Here is a 20,740-nt window from a genome sequence, read left to right as displayed (position 1 = left end):
GTGAGTTGTGCCATGTGACATGTTGGATTCTGTGTGTAAGCGTAAGATCGGGGGAGGTGTCCTTAGCTACGCTGTTGCTTAGCCTGGTTGGTGCATCGATGTCGTTATGTAATATGAGTCTGTGGTCTTGTATGTGGATCCATATGGCTTTGCCCTTAGGAGTAGAAACGGACTGACCCCACAACTGGTTGGGTGCGTTGAAATCGCCAAGAATTAGGAGGAGGTGGTGGTGGCAGCGGCAATAGCTTGAGCGAAAAGGGAGTCAAAGCGGTGATGTTTGTCTTGTGGACGACTATATATATTGAGAATGTAAAGGCCAGATGCATTATTTTTGCGAGGAATAATTTCTAGAAAATCATGCTCTATATCGGCGCTGTCGAATCGGGAGTGATTGGCAGTGAGGTGCTTTTGCGTAAGAATCGCCGCATCGGGCCGGGAGACGTTATTGGTCTGATAGACATTATAATCTGGGAAGCTGATTAGTCCGTGAGTTTCCTGAAGCGCAGTGACAGCTGGGAGATTAGAAGAGGAGGCTAGAAACTGCTGGAGGTGCTTTTTTTTCGAAGCCCCCTACAGTTCCATTGCCACACTTCAAGCTCGGAGCGTGTGGGGTTATTGGCCATTGTTAAACTGAGCTGGTTGGAAGGCGGATCGAGCAGGTGCAACTAAGTTAGGATGATTCGCGGTGACTCCAGCTATCCAACTTGTAGTTTGTTGGATATGTGCTTGTACCAATTCAATGAATTTGTCTAACTTTTCCTTCCTGGCTGTGTAATCTGTATTGATTTTTTCAGTTGCAGTGAGTATATTATGGAATTTAGTCTATAAAGTGGTTAGCTTGTCATTATAATTTAAGATTGTCTCGTCCAGGGTGTCCTCTGATCGCGGAGTGCTCGGAGTTTTACGTTTGCTGGGGGGAGGGTGAAGCGGTTCCCGTTCAGTGAAGGGGCTAGTGTCCATGGGGCGGTGTGAAGAGGTTTCAGGTAGGGCTGCTGGATGATGTGTCGAAAGGGTCGTATTAGAGAGAGGGTCGTCAGAGGTTGAAGTAGAGGGGTGACGAGAGTGGAGTTCTAGTTTAACTCTTTGAATTTCGTCTTGTAGATTTGTATTTTCTTTAAGAAGGGATTCATTATTAGCAGTCTACTTTGAGGAGGAGCTGGAAGAGGCTACCTTAGCCCAGCTTACCGGGGGTGGGTTGCGCGAGGAGTTGACGAGAGTAGGGCCTGGTGATAGAGCTGGCCAGGCGACGTCTTGGGTTGCGTAGCCAGGCCCGCGGTCCTTGCTTTTGCTGCAACTTCTTCGCCGGCTTGAGTCGCGAGTGTGGTCGAGACTGGGAGTTCGGTTGGAGGGATGTGTAGGGCGCGGTTTGAACGTATGTTTGCACAGTGAGGGGCCGGTTTGATGATTTCCGTTGCACACAACACATATCGGGTCACATTCGTGGTCCATGGGTGCGTCTTTCATTCCACGCTTGGGGCACAGTGTCTCGTTGGCATTACTGCAGACGTCCTGGCGATGACCAATCTCGCGGCATCGATCGGGTGCAGGCTTCTACCTTCTGCCTTAAGGGGCGGCACCGAAGTGCACAGCCGTCGTAGTTGACATATAAATGGATAATTTTGCCTTGGAATATGGCCCCGATGGTTTCAGTGTTGCCCAGGCGTCGTGCACCCCCAATAATCAATGTTGGGTTGCATCTGCGGAGGGTTGAGGCGATGTTATCTTCTGAGTAATCTGGGGGCAAGTGAATGCATCCTCTGCAGGTATCGATGGGATCGGCCACATGGGTGGCGACTTCGTAAGGGTTACCACTGAATTGCAGACTCTGGATGTTGTGGTAGAGATCTGCGCGTGCCCATGTCTGGTGTACTGATCAGAACGGTATTGCTGATAGTGAGGTGGTCTTGTCAGTGGGTTGTTGTGTTTAATCTAATGAAATGTTTCAGAGACAGGTACCGATGAATTATGTTGCGTTCCACTCTTAGAAACGAAGTTTAAGCGTCCGGCAAGCTTTCTTTTTCTCCTGAACAACCTGTAATCTGACACAATATTTACATTTGTGGAACACAGCGTTGAGAATCAAAGCTAAATTCAATCACCAAATCAAATGGATGCAGAGCGCGAGTCGCTGGCCCAGCGGTGTCACGAGAACCAAGGCGATGTTTGATGTTTGTCGAGCGAAGAATGGTGACGCGAGATCTGTGCACAAAGAGGTATGGCACATATGCAAATACATTTAGGGCTTCTATGCCGCATTTGCCAACAGTGGCACAGAATAATTCTAGGAGACTGGTTACGAATGAACACGTACACGTTGGCACAATCCGTGACATGAGGGAGTGGAGTTGGCCAAGAATGCATCGGCTTCAAAATTGAGCGCTTGCTCTCAACATCCATTCGTGCTTACTCTTTCTCATGACGTGCGCGACTTGTGCTGGTTTGGCTTGGTCTTCGTGACTAGAAGCTGCATGCAGTACCTTTATTGCATACCCTTCCTATTGCATATGGTCGGCTCGGGACGAACTCAGAATACCTTTAGTTTGTAAAAAGTGAACTGAAAGAAAATGTTCACCTTTTGAGGCATCTCTTTTGCCCAAGCAATAACCGTCATTTATCTTGAGTGAATTTCTTGTATTTAACATTCCGTTCTCGCAACTTTTCTGTCAAGAACGCGATGAAATGCAGACACGCGCGATGACATGAAAGTACCTGGAGCACAGGGTTAAAGAAAAGCATAAGAAAAGCAAGAGAGATGAAAATTATCGTTGGGAACACGGTTAGTCCGAAAGGGTACGAACTTTCCTCAGAATGTCTTGCCGCTATTGGTTGTTGACTATTAGGACTTGTCACCTTCTGAGTTTACAAATCACTCTAACATACCAACTTCGAGAATGTTGTTACCTTATGCCGAGTTCCATACATTTACCAGAATAAACACTCTTTCGCACTCCTTATTCTCCGCAGGTGCGTATTCCCCAAAGCCTCTTCTTTGAACTCGTAGTGTCCCATCTCAGACGATCAGATGGACCACACCACGCCTGCACCTCGACTACTACCGCTACCGCAGCCACAGACGTTGCGACCACAGTTAATGGTACCAAAGACTTCGCGGAGAAAAAAAAAACAATTATTTGTATCCATATCATACATATATTACAAGTGAATCAAAATTGGGCTCCAGTCCACGCTCTGAAGGTGGTTGGACAGCGAAGTTGTAAAGGACACCAAGTGCGATTACCCATTGCGACGTGGCTCGAAATTATTCACATGTCGACATTCGCATGCACTTTACCTAATTATTAGCCAAATACGTTTCAACAGCCTGCGGGCTTGCGCTGCTACTTTGTGCACCTACAATGAGGGGACCATAGACAAGGGAAATGCCCTTAACCTGGAACCACAGTCGATCACACACGGAACTGAATCCAAATTCCGTGTCGAAAAATTTATTTTTAATTAAATTTAGAATTTGCATGCTTGAAACGATTGATCGCATTGTACCTCCGCCGCTTGACCAAGTTTTCGGCTTCACGACATTCACGATCATCCTGCCGCGGTTGGCGCTTTCGCACAACCTCCTTGACACGATGTTCATCCATGACGCGAACACGACGCCATTGTTCACATTGCCATCCGTGTCCTCTACGCCGCTTCTGGTTAGCACGCTGCTCTTAACCAGCCCTCACTAGACATGGCTTTCCCATAGCACTGTCACGACACATGCAATGCCTTTTACTATAGAGGCTCTCTTATATATACATATATATATATATATATATATATATATATATATATATATATATATATATATATATATATATATATATATATATATATATATATACATTGTAGTGACGTCACGTCCTGCGTTACAAACTGTGTTGTCACAAACCTGCACTTTCTATTTTTATCGGTATTGGCTTCCCGCCTCCTGTTACAAGCGAGTGTCGTTGTCAATCATTCTGTGCTTCCCATTGTTAACGACCGCCTTATCGACCATCGCGTTAACAGGAGACGTGTTTGACGCTTTTCTTTATCGAAGTGACCTATATGATATGCACAGTGTGTTTGATTCGTAAGTATATACGCACTTTTCACTTCAGTTTTAGCCTACTATTGCACTACCTCCGGGATGGATCCACTCTCGACAGAGGTTATGTTTGCACGGACACGACAAGTGCATTGGGGGTTAGAGGTACACAGCTTCGCTGTAATATTGCTATGGCAGATGAGGTAAAAACAAAAACAAATCGAGTTAAATTCGTGTGCTTTGCCACCGCTAAGTTCAAAGCAAGTATTATAAAAATTTTACAGCGAAGCTAGTTATGGGAATCGTTTCTCGCATTTTTGTTCCCTGTGTGGAAAAACCGCGTGCCGATCCCGGAGATATGCAATACCGGGCCCACCCGCGGCGGAGGTGAAGCAGGCTTCTAACACTCCGCGAACTTGCAAAAATAAGCTTAATATCTTGGGTCCAGAGAGAACCCGTATCAGATATTAGGGTGATAAGAACAGACACTACACTTTGGCCCACGTCGGCCATGTCTACGTTCGCACCGCCCTCTCTTTGTCGGCGTTCCAAGCGCTTGGGTATCTGCTTTCCATCCGCTCTGCTGTGGTGGCGGTCCCATCGAAACGTTACGCGTGTGTAAGTTCCTCCGGCTTTTCGGGCAGCAGTACCGTCGTCCACGCGAATGAATATATAAAAATCGCGGTAAATGAGTTCGTACCTTTGTTCAAAATTATATGTCACCTCTGTGTCGTGTGCTAAACAGTTTCTTTGGTCACCCATCTTCACAAAGTGGAATGACTCATGTTTTTCATTCCAGCATCTATGAACTCTGCGGTACAGTTCTTCCTGAATGAAAAAAATTGATGGTTTGGAAGATTCTTATATGGCACTCAGACGAAAGAATATTGTAGAAATGGTGTCGTCAAATGGCCACAGAGATAGCAGAATAGAAGAGTGCGGACTACGGCCTCTGACTTGGTCAGAGACGCCGAATGCATATAGAAAGAAAATGAGAAGCATAAAAAGTGAATAAGGCGGTTTAGATGGACTGCGTTTTCCTTGAAGAGCAAGAAATCTGCCTTTGAAAGTGAGCGCTCGGGATAGCGCTTTGTCTGAGGCCAAGAAACCGGAGAACGAAGACCGGCGAGTGTGCGCAGCAGATATCGCCATACGCCTTGTTGTGTCCTTGGCTCGAATGAACACGAGAAGAGCCGGGGTCTCAAAAGGAATAAATCTTGCGGAATCAATGGGCTGACAGCTGCTGGCGAGGGCCGAACAAAACGCTGCGCGGAGCAGCGCTGAATACCAGGCAGCCTCTTTTCTCAGTGCTTATATTTTCGTAGTTCATGAACTCACACACATATAATATCCTGCACTCAACTTTCGTGTGCTCAAACTCGCACCGCACAAGTTATTGCCTACCGCACCAATCACTATAAGTGAAAGAGAATTCAACGAGTTCTTAGCAGAAAGGTGCCGGTGCGTCAGAGAGCAAAATTAAAGCACAATATGCAGAAGATTCAATTTTTCTTTATTCATGGTCGCCGCCTTCTTGTGCTGCTACACGAACATTTTCTCAAGTTTGTGAGTGGCAACGTCAAATTATAGCAGTCTTGAAACTTCGGGAGGCGGCGCGAGGAGGTAGCCGCCGTAGCCACGGTTTATTTAAGCCGACCAGCCATGGTGCAGCGCGATCTCTCGAGCGGCCGACATCGCGGCAGCTCAGGTCGAGTGCGCTAGCGTGTTCTATTGTCGCGCTACCTGCACGTACACCCGTGAGCAAAAGTATACAGACCACATAGTCGCCGACAAAACAGAATTCCATCGTAATTAACACGCATATACGGAAACTGACAAGTGCACTTGACAATTCGTAATGCCAAGTTTAGACTTTCAATCTTTAATTTCAAGTTGCATTCACAGACAGAGGAGAAGCTGAGTTTTATCGCCCAATCCCTGGTCCGTATACTTTTGCTCACGGGTATACGTGAGCCCATCTTCTTCTTCGCCTGCTTTGGAGGCGATAGTGGCGCCTCTAGAAAATAACGAACGAAACTGTACAACCATATCCATGTACAGCAATCGGCTCTATTCACCGCTCATTTGGTTGATACGGATAGAAAACGACAACGTTAGCAGCCTAAGATGGTTGAACTGAAACGTTACCGTAAAGTAGTCGTATAGGATGTCTTTTAACGTAGTGTTTTACATCTGAGACGACAAATTAGCACATTTCAATAATATTTTAGATCAGAGTGACCTACACGATGCTTTGACTTTTCCCCACGAATTCTGGTGCATTCAAGTGAACTGTGAATCTCCATACAGAGGGCGTATGCATTTTAGGAAATAAAACAGTGTTTTACTCATGATCAAGTATATCCCTGCAATCGATGTTCCGAGATGTAACTTGGCGTGCTGATGTAAGCGGTCAAAGTGTAATTCCCATTTCTGTCAAGTGACGGCACATCGGCGTCCTACGTCAGGTACATTCCGGACGTCAACATTGACGCTGAAGCAACAGAGAGAGAGAGAGAGAGAGAGAGAGAGAGAGAGAGAAGGACTAATTTTAGACGGAAGCTAGAAGACTGGGACATCAGGTTAAGAGGAATCTTTTTCAAGCTCCGGAGTGAATTTATGAAATATTTATTGGAAAAGAGTTTCTGTGTGGCAAGTGCCAACCTAATATAAATCACATTTGTTGCATTTCAGATATATACCTACATTATATCCGGACCGACGGTAACATATCTTTAAATTACGGCTTCAGATTTCTTACTGTTCTTTGCTGAAATACCTAAGCTTAAAGAATGATGCATCATATTGTGCACTGGCTTCATTTGTCGACAACTACTGCGCGTCGCACCAAATATCGGCGCTTGAAAATATCACAAATAACCAGAGTTGTACACGCGTGATATATAAAAAAGTAACCGATGAAAATGACAATCACCTGATTCAAAAACGTAATTGATTACCGTTACCAGTCACTGCTCCACGAAAGTAATTGAGGAATTACTAAAAACTAATCCATACCTTGTGCGTTACTTTCCTCCAAAATTTTAATAGCATTGCACAGATAGCGTAAACGAAACGAGCTGTCATAGCACATTCAGTGCGTCCTCTGCAGCGTTTCGTACATTGCTTATCTTTACAAACAAATGCTTTGAAAAAAATTTCATCGGTCATCATCTGTGGTTCTCGTCGTGAAGTCATCAGCAGCGGCACTGAAAACTCACTCTGGTGTGGGTTGGGAAGCAGGGTGGTGTTGTAACGTACGGCCATCTTACGCACAAAGATTGTCTTTACTCAGCATCTGGTTCCTCTGAGACGCGCAACGCTTCATTCCCGCTGGGAATTGTTCTTTCCATCTTTAATTTCCTTTTACCTTTCCCGCATTGCATGATATCAAACCAGAGCCTTATGCGGCTGACCTCCCGGCCTTTCACATCCCGTTTTCTCTCTCTCTTGCTAGGACTTGAGGAAGACCCTCTAGGTTGGGTCAATGAAAAGCTGTAAGAGAATCGTCCGTAGGTGATATCTTGGCGTTAACGGCCTAAGTGGCCTACGCTGTCCAGCCATACAAACACCGGTTTAATTCATTGGCCGACATCTGGTGGAGTGTAAACATGAGGAAACAAATATGAGATTCCCGGGCTTACCCGTCTGAACACGCGCATACGGCACTACCTCGGCCGTTATACTGCAGTTTGCGCCAAAGTGAGGTTCCCAAAATTGCGTCACATATTGCAGTTTTTCTCACCGATGAAGTAACTAATTACATCTAATTGGTTACTGAAAAATGAGATCGAATTAAAGCGAGCGTTACCGAGTAAGGAATGTAATCGCTGAATTACAATATTTCCAAGAAATGTAATATAATACATGTAATTAATTGCATGTAATTCTTTACGAACAAGTCTGAAAAGAACATATCATGACAGCTAACTATTGTTCATATAGTACTCTACCTATGGGGCCTCGAAGGAAACAAAAGCAAGACCATAAAAGCTGTGCCGCGGCTGATGACGGATATGAGTGGCCTTACTAACACAGAAAACTGATAGGTCAAAGTTTGCCATGTCTGCACCAGTGTCAGTGGATTGCAACGAGAGAAGTAAGTACTATTAATAGCTTATCGACACCGAACCAAACGACCTACCTTAATGCACTGGCTCTTGTTCCGTACTGTTAGATTCACCGCTGATCTTTTACCGGAGCCCTCCCCTCGCCCTCCCCCCCCCCCCCCCCATTCCTCTTCCCGTTCCTTGCCTCGACGGTCTCGGGTCATCTTTTTTGCTTCTCCCGGTTGACTCTGCGCTTGCCTAATAACAGACTTCTTTGAGCACGTGCATTACGACAGCGCCCCCAGGAGGCGAGGCTCAAAGAGCCAGCAAAATGAAGCGGCGAAGTATACGCCGAGGAAGCAAGTTATCGCGCTGCTCGAGGCTATGCCAGAGTAAAGAACTGCGCTCTGACGCCCTCTCTTCACAGGCCCCTCGAGTCAGTGCTTACTTTCCACCTCATCGGCAGCGACGACAATGTTGATGGCCGGAGGCAGCCTATACGTTCAAGCGTATCGCGCATCCTTCCAGACTAAGCGCGCCTCTCAACGACTCGGAGTGCTTCATCGGAGTTTGCGAGTTCTTGTTTTATTTACGTGAACATATCTCAAAGACTCCTGGCTTGGTTTACTTCTGCACATATTCACTCCAACCTCTGCTCCCATAGGTGTTTAGGTTCCTGCGAGTGCATATTAGTGCGAGTGGACGCGTAACCAGATCTACTTAGCCCTCGGGCTGCAATTATTTCTCGTATCATCTTCGCCACCACCGCTGATATCTAGTGCATTTGACGTCGCCGACTAGGGATTAGGTTAAGTGCACTTTCTGTCATCGTAACGCTACCATGCATAAAGTTGTATGATTTATGAACTCTTGGTGCTGGCAGCTTTTTGCGCACAAGACGAGGACGAAACAGAGGCCGAGACCCACGGGCGCAGTGTATGCACTCGTGTGTCTCAGCCTCTTCTTCGTCCTCGTCTTGTGCGCAAAAAGCTGCATTCATGTCCTACAAACATGCCGAGTCACCTTAATGATCGTGGCGATTGCTTGGTTCTCTTTGAGCAAAATATATGTGTGCGTACCTTGGTTGCAGGATTGTGTCGCACACAGGCTTGAGATAAAGACGATCGTGCGGTTATGCTATAAGCGCAATATAGGAAACCATAATGATCATAAAGTTGTTGTGGTTAAGGTTATTAGCGCGAAGATGACCCGGGTATTTCTTTCGGGTGAAATGAACAGTTTCGGAGGCTTTACTTGGAGTCTCGGACCACCGTGGAGTACGGCCAGGCTTGATGAAAAAACGTTATACACATGTACTGTGCAGTCACGGCAAATGGACAGAGAGAAAAGAACTTCATCTTATTCACGACCACCGAAGTTTGCTTGTCTTTACAATTCAGAAATGAAAGTACAGTGGGGGGCTCGGTTTCTGGACGAGAGTTAGGGAGCAAAGTCTTACAGATTGAGGTCTTCATTCCTAGAATATCATTAAAGACTTCCGTTTCTGGTGCACGGTGTAAGGTATGTGAAAGGGGGGTACTATTTTACTGCCACAAAAGTGAACACGTATTTTAGCCATCGGCACAAGTGTGCGCCTTGCTTGCAACACACAGAGGTGGTGGCTCCTTCTGCCGCCATAATCGTCCACCTTTATTTACTCGCATGCCGCACATCATCAAGTCCACATCTCGCCGCGCAAGGTGGTGCGGGCACATGCCGTGCTCGAACGTTAATCACTGGTCCGAGAACGTAACGGAAAAAAGAGTTTTATTTTTGCTCGTGTAGAACATGTTTTGATATATCTGACGGCCAGGACGTGCAAGATCGATGAATCCCAAGCTTGCCCAATACCCGCAGATATCGAAACTAGTAATATATAAAAAAGGAATGCAAGCAGAATAAAAAAAAGAAAAGAAAGCTGTACAAGTGTTGCTGGAAAATAATAGGATTCCACATACACACGCAAATAAGCTTCTCATATATATGCACTCTTCTCGCCATCTGCGTTAAGCTGCTTCGCACGTCGCTGTATAGAGTCAAAGAGCGTTTTCGTGTACCCGCATTTTGTTGATTATGCTCGAGGTATGCAGCAAAGGCAGTCCACTTTTCTGCCGTGGACGCTGAGCCGCACAGTCTCCGGGCTGTACGCGTGACGCCAAAGGGCCTGATGGGGACACTACAGAGAAACAACGCATCCAAATTATACTGACAAAGTATCGGTCGAAAGCTCAATTTTCGTTAATTTAAACGTAACGAGTTGATTGAAGGTTGATTTAATTTCCTCCCATAACCCAAGCGGTGGTACGTCACTGTGACGTCGCGAATGGTAACATAATTTTTTTTACGTATTTAGGCCTGATTTACTGGGCGCGAAACTTGCCAAGCTCAATCTGTATCTCATTTAAATGCGATGCAGTTAATTTTTGCCGAGAAACGATTATCTATAGGCCCCACAAAACGGCGACAAACTTTTTGACGCCAAGGCATGCTGGTGAGTGAACTTCGAGGCAGTGTCGTCGGCCGTCTTTTCTTTTGGCGACTTTTCAGGCTTACGAAGCGTCTTTTTATGATGAGTGGCTTTTTTGCTGTTGCACAAAGATAATTTATTAATACAGGAGAAATTATTTTTCTCTTTTAGTGTCAATTAATTCAGGCTGGTTACACAATGCGGATTGAAAAAAAACGGTACCATAATGAATTCGATTATTGGTTGGTTCAAATCGTATTTCTGTTATCTCACAACGTTTTCTTGACGGCAATATGCAGAAGGGGGTGACAGATGCTTGTCAATTGATTGTAAGTTTCCGGGCGTAAAGTGTATAAGCGCGTTGATTGAACAGTCAGAAAAGCCGGGCTCCCTTATGACTGCGGTAATTTTGCCAACTTTATTCAAGTGAACTTCAGCTATGTTTCGAACTTTTTAGCCTATAGTGAGCAAAGCTTTCGTTCGGAAAGCAAAACGTCTAACCGCGTAGAGCACACTACTTTGGTCGGCGTTCTCTTTTTCTGGGTTTCATGATAAGAAGCTACTGTTCGACGAAACGAGATGTGGTTGAGTTATCGATTTTAGATCGCACGAAACCTCCAAATTACTGAGTTATCATATAAGCATCAGTATCATCCCACTTCCGGAAGACACTGTTTGGCGAGAGTGACGGATAGGCAAGACAAAAGCTTGAATGCTTAGTCTTCCGGATCTGTACACAGCACCGTATGACGCAGAAAGACAGAAAGATATGTTAACGAAATAAAGCTTGAAACTATTTCCAATGGTAATCTTTTGCGCGGATGTAATTTTGCGCAGACTCCAAGAAAGGTCTCGCCCATGATTTTCGTTGGCGCTGAATATTTCGCATCGTTTAAGCATCTTCTTGCTTTGTTCCCTCGTTTTTTGGATTCACATGAATGTTCAATCACAAGCAGCAAGACAACAACGTCTTTATATTATGAACATTCTTTTAGCGCTCCTTTCGTCCGAAAAATGAACGAGAAAAAAGGTGAACCGGGAGGCACGAATGAGTTCGCGAAATAACGCAGCGAACGAAGAAGAGGAGGTGGATGGAAATGCGGCAAGCATGTGTTATATTAGGATGCGTGCAGCTCCCATTTGCCGTTGTTTGGTGCATGAATGATGCATGCAGCCGGCTCTGATGGCAGTCGTTTTTCATTGCTTCCATTTCGCCAGTCACGAAAGGTGTTTTATTTGGAAGAACGTTGTCCTAGGAGGACAAGCACGAAGCAACAACAACAACGAAAACAACGACAAAAAGCACAACAGGAAACAATAACAACGAAACATTGCAATCAAACATGAGCGCTGAGCGCCGTTATCTAGGCAAGGTTTTTCGATTCAGCGTCCAAACACTAGTCCTTTTCCCCGTTGTACTCGGCCATCCTCACCCAGGCTCCTTTACAATTTTTCTTGCGATAGCTGGCACAGGTCCTTTTTTGGCCTTCAATTATTCTGTTAGCTTTGTGCAGCTCCCATACAAAAAATTATTGAGAAGGCCTTGAATTATCATTGATCAATGTTGAGTTTTTCATTGAGGAATTGTGGAAATTTTGTTGGAGAATTGTTGGGCTGATTGTTGAGTGGTCTTGAAAATTGGCCACTAAAATTTAATTGAAACACCATTGGGTGTCTCAATGTTAAATAATTGTTAAGTTACCACTGAAATTCCATTGCGCTTAGACGGCTGGTTGTGTTAATTTTATTGAATGGTTGTTGGGTTGCCATTGATGCTGCATTGAACTGACTTTGTGGTAGTTCTGTTGACCTGTTGTTGAATTATTGTTGTCACAGCACTGAAAAGTACACTGCGGCCCAGTTGAGATGGCATTGAGATTTCAGAAGTCGGCATTGAAATGTGATTGACATTTCAATGGGCTAGTGGATTTTTATTCATATATTGACATTGCTTTGCTATTCACACTTGCATGCCCCGGTGCCTGCTCATAACTTTCACAAACACAAACAAAAGCAAAGGAGAGACATCAATTTGAAGTACCTTAATTTACACTAAAGACGCGTGCCCATGAAACATTATTACAGTACATAGGGCACCACTACATCGAACCTGGAGACATAGGGTAGTACCTACAGTACGCTTAACAGTGTAAATACATCTGAAAAAAAACGATACATATGAATTCAATCAAAAGGATCATTGTGATCATCACTTGCGACTTAAGTTTATGTCAAGAAGGCAAACCGACTCAAAAGGCAGGGCTTAAGCATACCCTTTTAACAACCAACTTTGAACACATGAACACTTGAAGCTGCTCGCGTGTGAGTACACACAAGACATCTGAACACGTTACATTAAAATGTTTCGCACACTAACCCATTACAAGAACAGTGACGACTGACTGTGAGAAGGCAAAGAGACTTGAAACAAATGACTTCACGTAAATATATACAAGCTTTAGCACACGTCTTTCACCACGATTAAAATTTAATGAAGTACCAAAGTAGACTTGTTTGAGCTTTTTGTCTTCGAGATGCATATATTTTCATTTTTCCCAATTATTTTAGAAAATCACATCACTCAACTTAGCTATTAATTGATGAGACATCATTTAGAAAGTTGTCGGGCATGGTGAACACCTGAATCATGTTTCTGAAGCGCCAGGTTTGCAAGAACAGTACACCATTTGATCATGTTAAATTGAGGTACAGAAGAGTTTGTTGGTGGTATTTCCTCAATTTAGTGACCACATTTTAAGTAAATCTTTGTGGACTTGCACAAAGCGAATTAGAGCACTTTTTGGGGCCTTTTTCATTATACCCAGCAACTAAGTGGTACCTCAGTCAATAAAGAGATAAGGCAAGGCTGATACCTTGAACGATAAGAGAAAAAAAATTATTTAGCACAGAAAATTGGTAGTAACACACTGCTAACACAATTCCAAAGAGCCAAATAGATGGTCACCTGCACTTGCAGTATCAAGTACCCCAGAAATAGTCATAAAGGATGGGAAAAGGTTTCAATGACTGGACAGCCAGATTGGTGAGACAGTGAAAAACGCAAATAAATGCGTATACGAAAAACCAATGGCATCAATTGCGCAGGTAAAATGTTATTAAAATACTACCAGAATTTTAATGCATGAAATACTTAAAAGTTGCATAAACATTGGGACAAAGCAGTAACAAAGACGGAGGGAGATACAGCACCCGTGTTGAAAAAAATTACAAGTGATATACGTGCACATTTATGCTCAAGATAATTTTTTCTCCAATATATATAATAAGAACACATGCACTGACGGCATAAAAGAAGGTTCCTGCGCCTGGAGAACGCAGCACAGTACAAAGCAGCGTCATGAGAACCGAAAACTAGAGCTTAGTATGTTTAAAAAGTACGAATACTTGCATACCTACAGGCATGTGACATGTCATGCCTTGAATGGATGAAATTCATAAATCTTACACAAATGAAGTTACCATCACTCTTATTGGCTTCCTCAGGGGACTCCTTGAAGTTGAACTAGAAAAATGTGCATCAGTGTTAAAAACAGAGAAGACTCTATAGCGTTCTTCCTGAAATAAACAGCGCAAATATTTCATGTATCAATTCTATGGACACTTCGCCAATTCGGTGTACATTTATATTTGACAATCACCCAAACAGAGACGAGAAGGATGAATTAAGGTAGGAACACAAATGAACGCTGACTCAACTAGAAGTTTATTCGTGAAGACAAAGATTTTAAACACATTGGCCAACTTCACAAAGAAAAAGCCATGGATGTGCAGCAGAAACAGCCCGGCACAACAAAAAAGGACCGAAAAACATGTCCCGTAGAACAAAGATGTGCGTCAAAAAAAAAAAGAACACATGAAAACTGAAAGGTTTGACCTGTAAGTGATATTAACGAGAAATACTGCAGCAACTCTTTCCCACTAAGAGACACAGAAATCTTGTTTATGAATTTTTCTTCGTGATCAATAAATAATTCTTCCATAAGTCCCCTTGCCTTCTGGTCTTTGTGATGAAACAACCGTTCTTTCTGCTCCATACCTCAACACCAGAGGAGTTCCAGAAGCAATATTTATTGATCACAAACGAAACAAATGCATAACCAAGTTATCTGTTGGCCTTAGTGGCAAAGACTTGCAGTTCTCAAGAGTATTTCTCGTGTGGTATCACTCATCGGACAAATATTTCGATTTCTCGAAAGATTTGTTCGATAGTTCTCGTTTTTGACGCACGTTTATTCTACATGACATGGCTTTTTCATATTTTTTTTCTAGTCGCTCGTGGCGGTTTCTGCTACGCATGCACGGCTCTTTACATTTGTGAAGTTGACCAGTGTCTTTATTACCTCTGTCTTCAAAAATAAACTTAGTTGAACTTGCGCTCGTGTGTGCTACTACCTATTTCGCCCTCCGTCGTCCGCCTCTGTTCGCGCTGCTGCTTCCAGTACGCACGTATCACTTGGTTAGGCTGGTAAACATTCTCGCAAGCAAAAGGAAATACCTATCCTCAAAAGGTACCCCATCCTTCACTACTAAAAGCCAGAGAAAATCGAAAGTAAGCCTTCACAGCGTCCATGCGGCAGCTTGTACACCACAGAGCAGCACAAAAAATAGTTAAAAATCCCACTTGATGGAGAGTGGCAACAGAGATGCGAGCTTGCTAGTGAATCAGCCACATATCAACGGGTGTCTTTGCAGGACGCCAAGCTGCTCTTGACGTACAACACTTTAGCATCTGGGCATTTGCTGCATGCGTAACCTGCGAGAAGGGAATGCGGACAGAAAATGAGATTGCGCTGATTCAGAATCTGCCACACACTACACATAACTACGCACAAAATAGAAGTACACACTATACTGGCAAGTAAAAATTTGCGACTCTTTACGAGTGCTGTCTAGAAAAGGAAGAAATGGGTTGCTACGGTAGATGTTAGGACACGCACAGCGACGTTTCATAGCGGGGAGAAATATTCCCGGCTCTCTCGCGGAAACAAAGACCATGCGACAGTGCATAGCCGATACCAAGCAGATATCGAATCTTTGGGTAGAAGTCCAGCAGCAGGAATGACCTAGAGATACGCTGAGAGCGATGCGAGCGTGAGCGTGCCTGTACGAGTGAGAACATGCACCGCTTCTTTGAAGCTAGCCGCTCCGGCGTGTCTCCGATCATCCCACGCGATCTGTGTGCAGAACGTCGCGTACACGCGCTTGCGCGTATTGCGTGGTAGCGTCTGCGCAGTGAGCTAGCTTCATGCACGCGTCATTCCTCACCGCGCAAACGGTGCTAGAGGCGACAACGCGCCGAGTGGCGCTCCTTTCGCTTCTGCAAGCAACGCACATTCAGATCGGTCCAGCTCAAAGAGGCAGCAGAGAATCGTGGCATGTTTCGGTTATCGCCAATTAAAATTGTACAGTACGCCTTCAACGGAAGCGCGCCGGGCTAGATAAAGATGCTTACTGCGGTAGTTTTGGTAGTGATATGCGATAAGGCGAGCCCGTCGGCGGCTGTGTTCTTTGCCGACGTCGTCACCACACCTCTGTTCATTTGCGCTGTGTATCCGTGTACAGTCACCGCGCGCAAACTGCGACTTATCGGTTGGACGTTCTCCGCAAATCCAAAAGAGGCGAAATATATTTTGCGGTACGCCGCATCCTTAGGCGCAACCTAAATCGGGGCGCGCTTAACCGCTACGGCACAAAAGGTGATCACACTAACCGTATGGTATGCGATGAGCCACTACGGACAAAAAAAAAATAATTATTATGTCCTACGTGCGAAACCAATGTTCTGATTATTAGGCAGGTCGTAGTTGGGGATTCCGTAGTAATTTTGATTTCCTGGAAATTTTTACTTGCATACAATGCACAATGCACGAGCGTTTTTGCATTCCACTCCTTTGGAATGTGGCCGCTGCAGGGATTGTATGGACGGCCTCGAGCCCCAAATCGCCACGGCGGCCGCTATAGTTACGAGATGCGTAAGCGTGCCGTGCAATACCGCCTTTCGGTACGAGTGTGGTACAAAAGTAGCACCGCTGCACACCTGCTGCACAATTACTTGTCGTGGTTCTCCTAAGCTCGTAGTGCCTGCCTAAATACCTTGAAAGGCAGCGTGCCTCTCACGTATCGGAACGCGATAACAAGCGCTTAGACGGCCCACGCGAGCTCCTATGAAAGATTGCGCGGCCACTGTACAAAATTATCGCTGCTCAGAGAAGCTGATCCTTATGTTCCAATTGTGTTCTCTCATACAAATTAAGGAAACGCCATTAGACAGGAACAAATGAAGCAATGCGATTTTACGCACGTGGGGTGCCGCTGCCTCTTCGCCTACTATTGTTTCAAACGAAGTGACGGTGTCAGCGAGCGTTAGTATTGCGCGCTTTCGCTCCGGGGCGTGCGGTTTGCTTGAAGAAAGTGAACGGTGTGCTTAACATCTCACGCTTGTCAATGTCAAAATAGAAAAAAAAGGCTACGTGCCCCAGAAAACGAGATTACTTACCTGTCTGCAGAAGTACGGCTGCGACTGTTTCGGGGTGCCTTCTTTCCAACAGGCATTCTGTCCTCTGCTGCGCAACTCATCAAAACAGCCAGGCTCGCACATCAGTCGAAGACTAGCAGCTGGGTCAGCCAACGACTTCAACGGACAAACGTCCTACTTATCGTCGTTAAAGCATTTCACTAAAGTGTGCGTCATGATGTCCGAAAAGAAAAAGTACTTTCATCAAAAACACGAAGCGTGAACCACCACACAACGGCAACCAACTAACTGAGTCCGAAAGCCGTTGATAGCTTCACTATCGTATGGAGTTATGAAAACCTTTCAAACACAAAATAACCACACCGAAAAACCACTAATTAATTAGTGATAATTTTTCATCCACTAACCTTCATAAAGATTTAAGAACAACCTAATTTGTAGCGTAAACAATAAATACCACGACCAAAATATGCGACTACGAAACTAGCGGTAACGATGTGTACTGTTGCAAAAGTGTGCTGAAAACGGAGCCCGAACGGTTGCAACCGCGTGCGCGCACACACACACCCGAACGCTACCTTGACGTTGGTAGCGCCAGCTAGAAATAAAAATTACTACTAATTTTTACAAAAGTAACGCTACTAGAAGAGTTTATAGCACCTTTACAGATGACAAAGTGACAAGTACGGTATGATAAGAGTCCGTTACCTGTATTTCTTTCATTTCCCTTTGGTGTTCTTCTATTTAACTGAACATACGGGACCTGTCCTGCAGGCTTGGCAGACGAGAGGACGACAGTGCGGCGAGGCTCAAATAAATCACATGCTTCTTGCAAGGCGAGAGTCGGGAGCAGCCGCGGATACAGCGATTAGCTGCGATACTGTTGCGGCTGTTTCTGAATCAGAAGCTCTTTGGAAGTCAATGGTTATAGCGGCTGCGCGCTGCCATCTCAAAGCGTGTTCGTTGTTTGATCTCTAGTACCACGTCCGTTGGATAAAAAAAGGTACATTTACTTTCCGGGCAGAGGGTGCGTCGCAGTAAATTCGAAGATCTCTGACGTGTATGTTTGCAGCATGTGCGCCGCTTGCTTCCTACGGTTCCCACAGCGCGTCGGATGCTCGAAGGTAGCGTCGTCACGTGTCGGCGCCTGTCTTATCGCCGGCCGCGCTGCCGCCGTGTCTACTTTTGGGGAACTCCACATGCGCGTAGTCACCGTGTTTGCGAGTGAACTTCGCATTCTTCTGCTCCCCGAAACGTGCTCATTTTGGATCGTACCAATTGCTATGTCATCTAGTGTGTGTTAAAACGACGATGGGATTTGTACACCGGCGAAGAAATAAATCGTTATGAACTTGGGCGGTCATGAATCTAGTCTAACGCTGCAGTTTTTAAAGAGCGAAAACGGCTACGAAAGTGGGGCGGTCCCGGAGATAGGCGCTTGAAAGCGCCAGCTGTAGCGACAGCACGAGGAAGCGGCACGCTGCGCACGCGCCCAGCATTTCAGAACTTACTGGCTTTCGAACGAGAGGAGCGTGCTTGCCTTCGTGGCCTAATGGTTAGAGCACCGGGCTCGACGGCCGACGTTCAATGCCACCCCGTCGGTCACACATTATTTTCTTTTTATGAAAACGAGGCGAACGAAGAACCTACCTGCCGCAAAGTGACAGGAATGAGGTTGGAACGCTTCGCATTAAATTTTTGGAATGTCTTCAAATGCGAGTCCTAATTATTCTTTAGTGCACTCAATTGCTACACAACGAAGAAACAACTACAAAAATCAACACGAATGACCCAATAAATTGTTTATTGGGAACACTCAACGGTAACATTGTTGTACAAGTGTTGAGCGAACTCAATTGATTTTGAAAATTTGTTGAAGTCCGTTGTTTCAACAACTCCCCAACAATATATCAGTGGTTAATCAACAGTCATTCTTGTACGGGCTGAAAAAGAAAGAAGAAACAAAGACGACCAGTTCCCGTTTCCACAGTTCGCGTCTCTGGTGCCGGCCTTTTTTTTTTGTTACGGCGTACTCCTCATAAGCTTCGCCCGGAAGATTACTACTGTTTTCTACACGAAGGAAAAAAGGTTCGTGCTTATTATAATCTGTTTCCTCTGGACATTAGCGTAGCATATCAACCGCAGTCAGTGCGCGAGTGCATCAGGCAGGATCGCGGAAGGCGTCAGAGGTGACTCTTTGCTCAGAGCTACAATGACAGCGTAGTGGGCTTGGTCAAAGTGCAGCTTGTGGAATCTGAGTGAGCGGTTTTGGTAATGTCGACAACGCGGCCGGACTCACGAACAAGGAACAAACGTATTTGAACTCATCTAAAAGTGGGGCACCAATTTTCACATTACGAGGAGATTTAAGAAATATATCGTACGGCAATATAGCGATGTACAGAAATGTGCACAGCGTCCGCCACGCATAAAGCGGAGTTATTAAAGCGAGGGAGTCACGTTAACATGAGACAATATTTTGAAAACTTCTGCCGCCAATCAGAAAACCGGATATATGAAAAGCTGAAAACCTGAAATATGAAAACCTGAAAAGTATCATGTATATGTAGTGCATACTTGTGCGGCACTCATACTTACACATAAATTACATCACGTTTCAACGTCAACGAAAATGAAGTTTTGCAATTTCTTGATGAAGAGCTCACGGATGCCCTACCTCAACACCTCGCTCCATCGTCGCTCTTTGTCGCAGTGTGACATCGCCTCTGTTTAATCAAACCAGGCAGTAACTTAGATTCGCGCTCAGTTACTTAAAGGGATGACTGATTCTGCACTGCTGCTTCGCTTATGCCAATTATCAGAGGCATCTAAACAATGACCAAAAAGACGCTTGGGCCGGTAAATATTTCATGTGAGACAATAGTTTTGTCCTCGCTGAGAGAACGGGTTACCATGCTGTTTATTTATAATCTCATGCAAGAATGTGCAGTTTAAACTTCGGCACTCATGCTACAGTGCGCCGATAATTCAGATATTAATCGTGCTACCCAAGGGGCGGGTCGCGAACCTTGGAGAATTCATGGGAAGATGTGCTCTCATTACGTGCAGGTAACAATTGTAAGTTTCATCGTTGTTAAGGCTTAAGGAAGACAACAATCTCGCACAATGTACTCTGAGGGAAGCAAGCCTTGTTAGTTCGTGTTAACTAACTAAACATTTCCTGGCGCAGAAATGATGTGCATGGCCAATCCATGTTCAGGAATGGCGCACTTGTTTATGTGCTGACATTGCAAAGGTTTCTGAATTTTCGCAATTCTGTTCGCATCGAACAGATTGGAGAGCCTGCTGCGGCGAATATACCTAAAATTTTGCATTTTGACGTTCCCTTTGACGTTCGTAAAGCTGTGCTGATCGTCTCTGAAGTGCTTGTTAAAGAAGGCAATTAAAAAGCCATATGAAAGACGAAGCCGTTTGTACGAACGCACAGCACTGGAGAGTATAGTCCCAAACCACAAAGACAATTAACTACAAGACAAACAAAACGAACTCGGTGTTCACGACACGCTTCAAATATAACCACATCTGGAAATGAGAGATGTCATCGTGTCGTGGTATAAAACGTGGATACATTATTGGGCTTGCAGAATTGCTGGCAGGTCGGTTCGGCGCTGGAGCAGCTCGCAGGAAGGCGGCGACACTCGACGGCGGAGTAGTGCGTCGGGCTTCCTGTGGTAGGC

The 20,740-nt window shown here is 45.0% G+C and overlaps 1 protein-coding gene and 1 pseudogene across 2 annotated transcripts in view; one reads left to right on the top strand and one right to left on the bottom strand.

Moving 5' to 3' along the window:
- The window catches only part of LOC142576061 (uncharacterized), a 411,410-nt gene that overhangs the window by 96,455 nt on the left and 294,215 nt on the right, over nucleotides 1-20,740 (top strand). The window lies entirely within an intron of this gene.
- LOC142576930 (U2 spliceosomal RNA) lies at nucleotides 4,365-4,543 on the bottom strand (annotated as a pseudogene).

The sequence above is a fragment of the Dermacentor variabilis genome, chromosome 3 (genome assembly GCF_050947875.1).
Source record: "Dermacentor variabilis isolate Ectoservices chromosome 3, ASM5094787v1, whole genome shotgun sequence".
NCBI lineage: Eukaryota > Metazoa > Arthropoda > Arachnida > Ixodida > Ixodidae > Dermacentor > Dermacentor variabilis.
The sequence above is the reverse complement of the archived record's forward strand: the minus strand, read 5'-3'. Positions and strand labels throughout refer to the sequence as shown.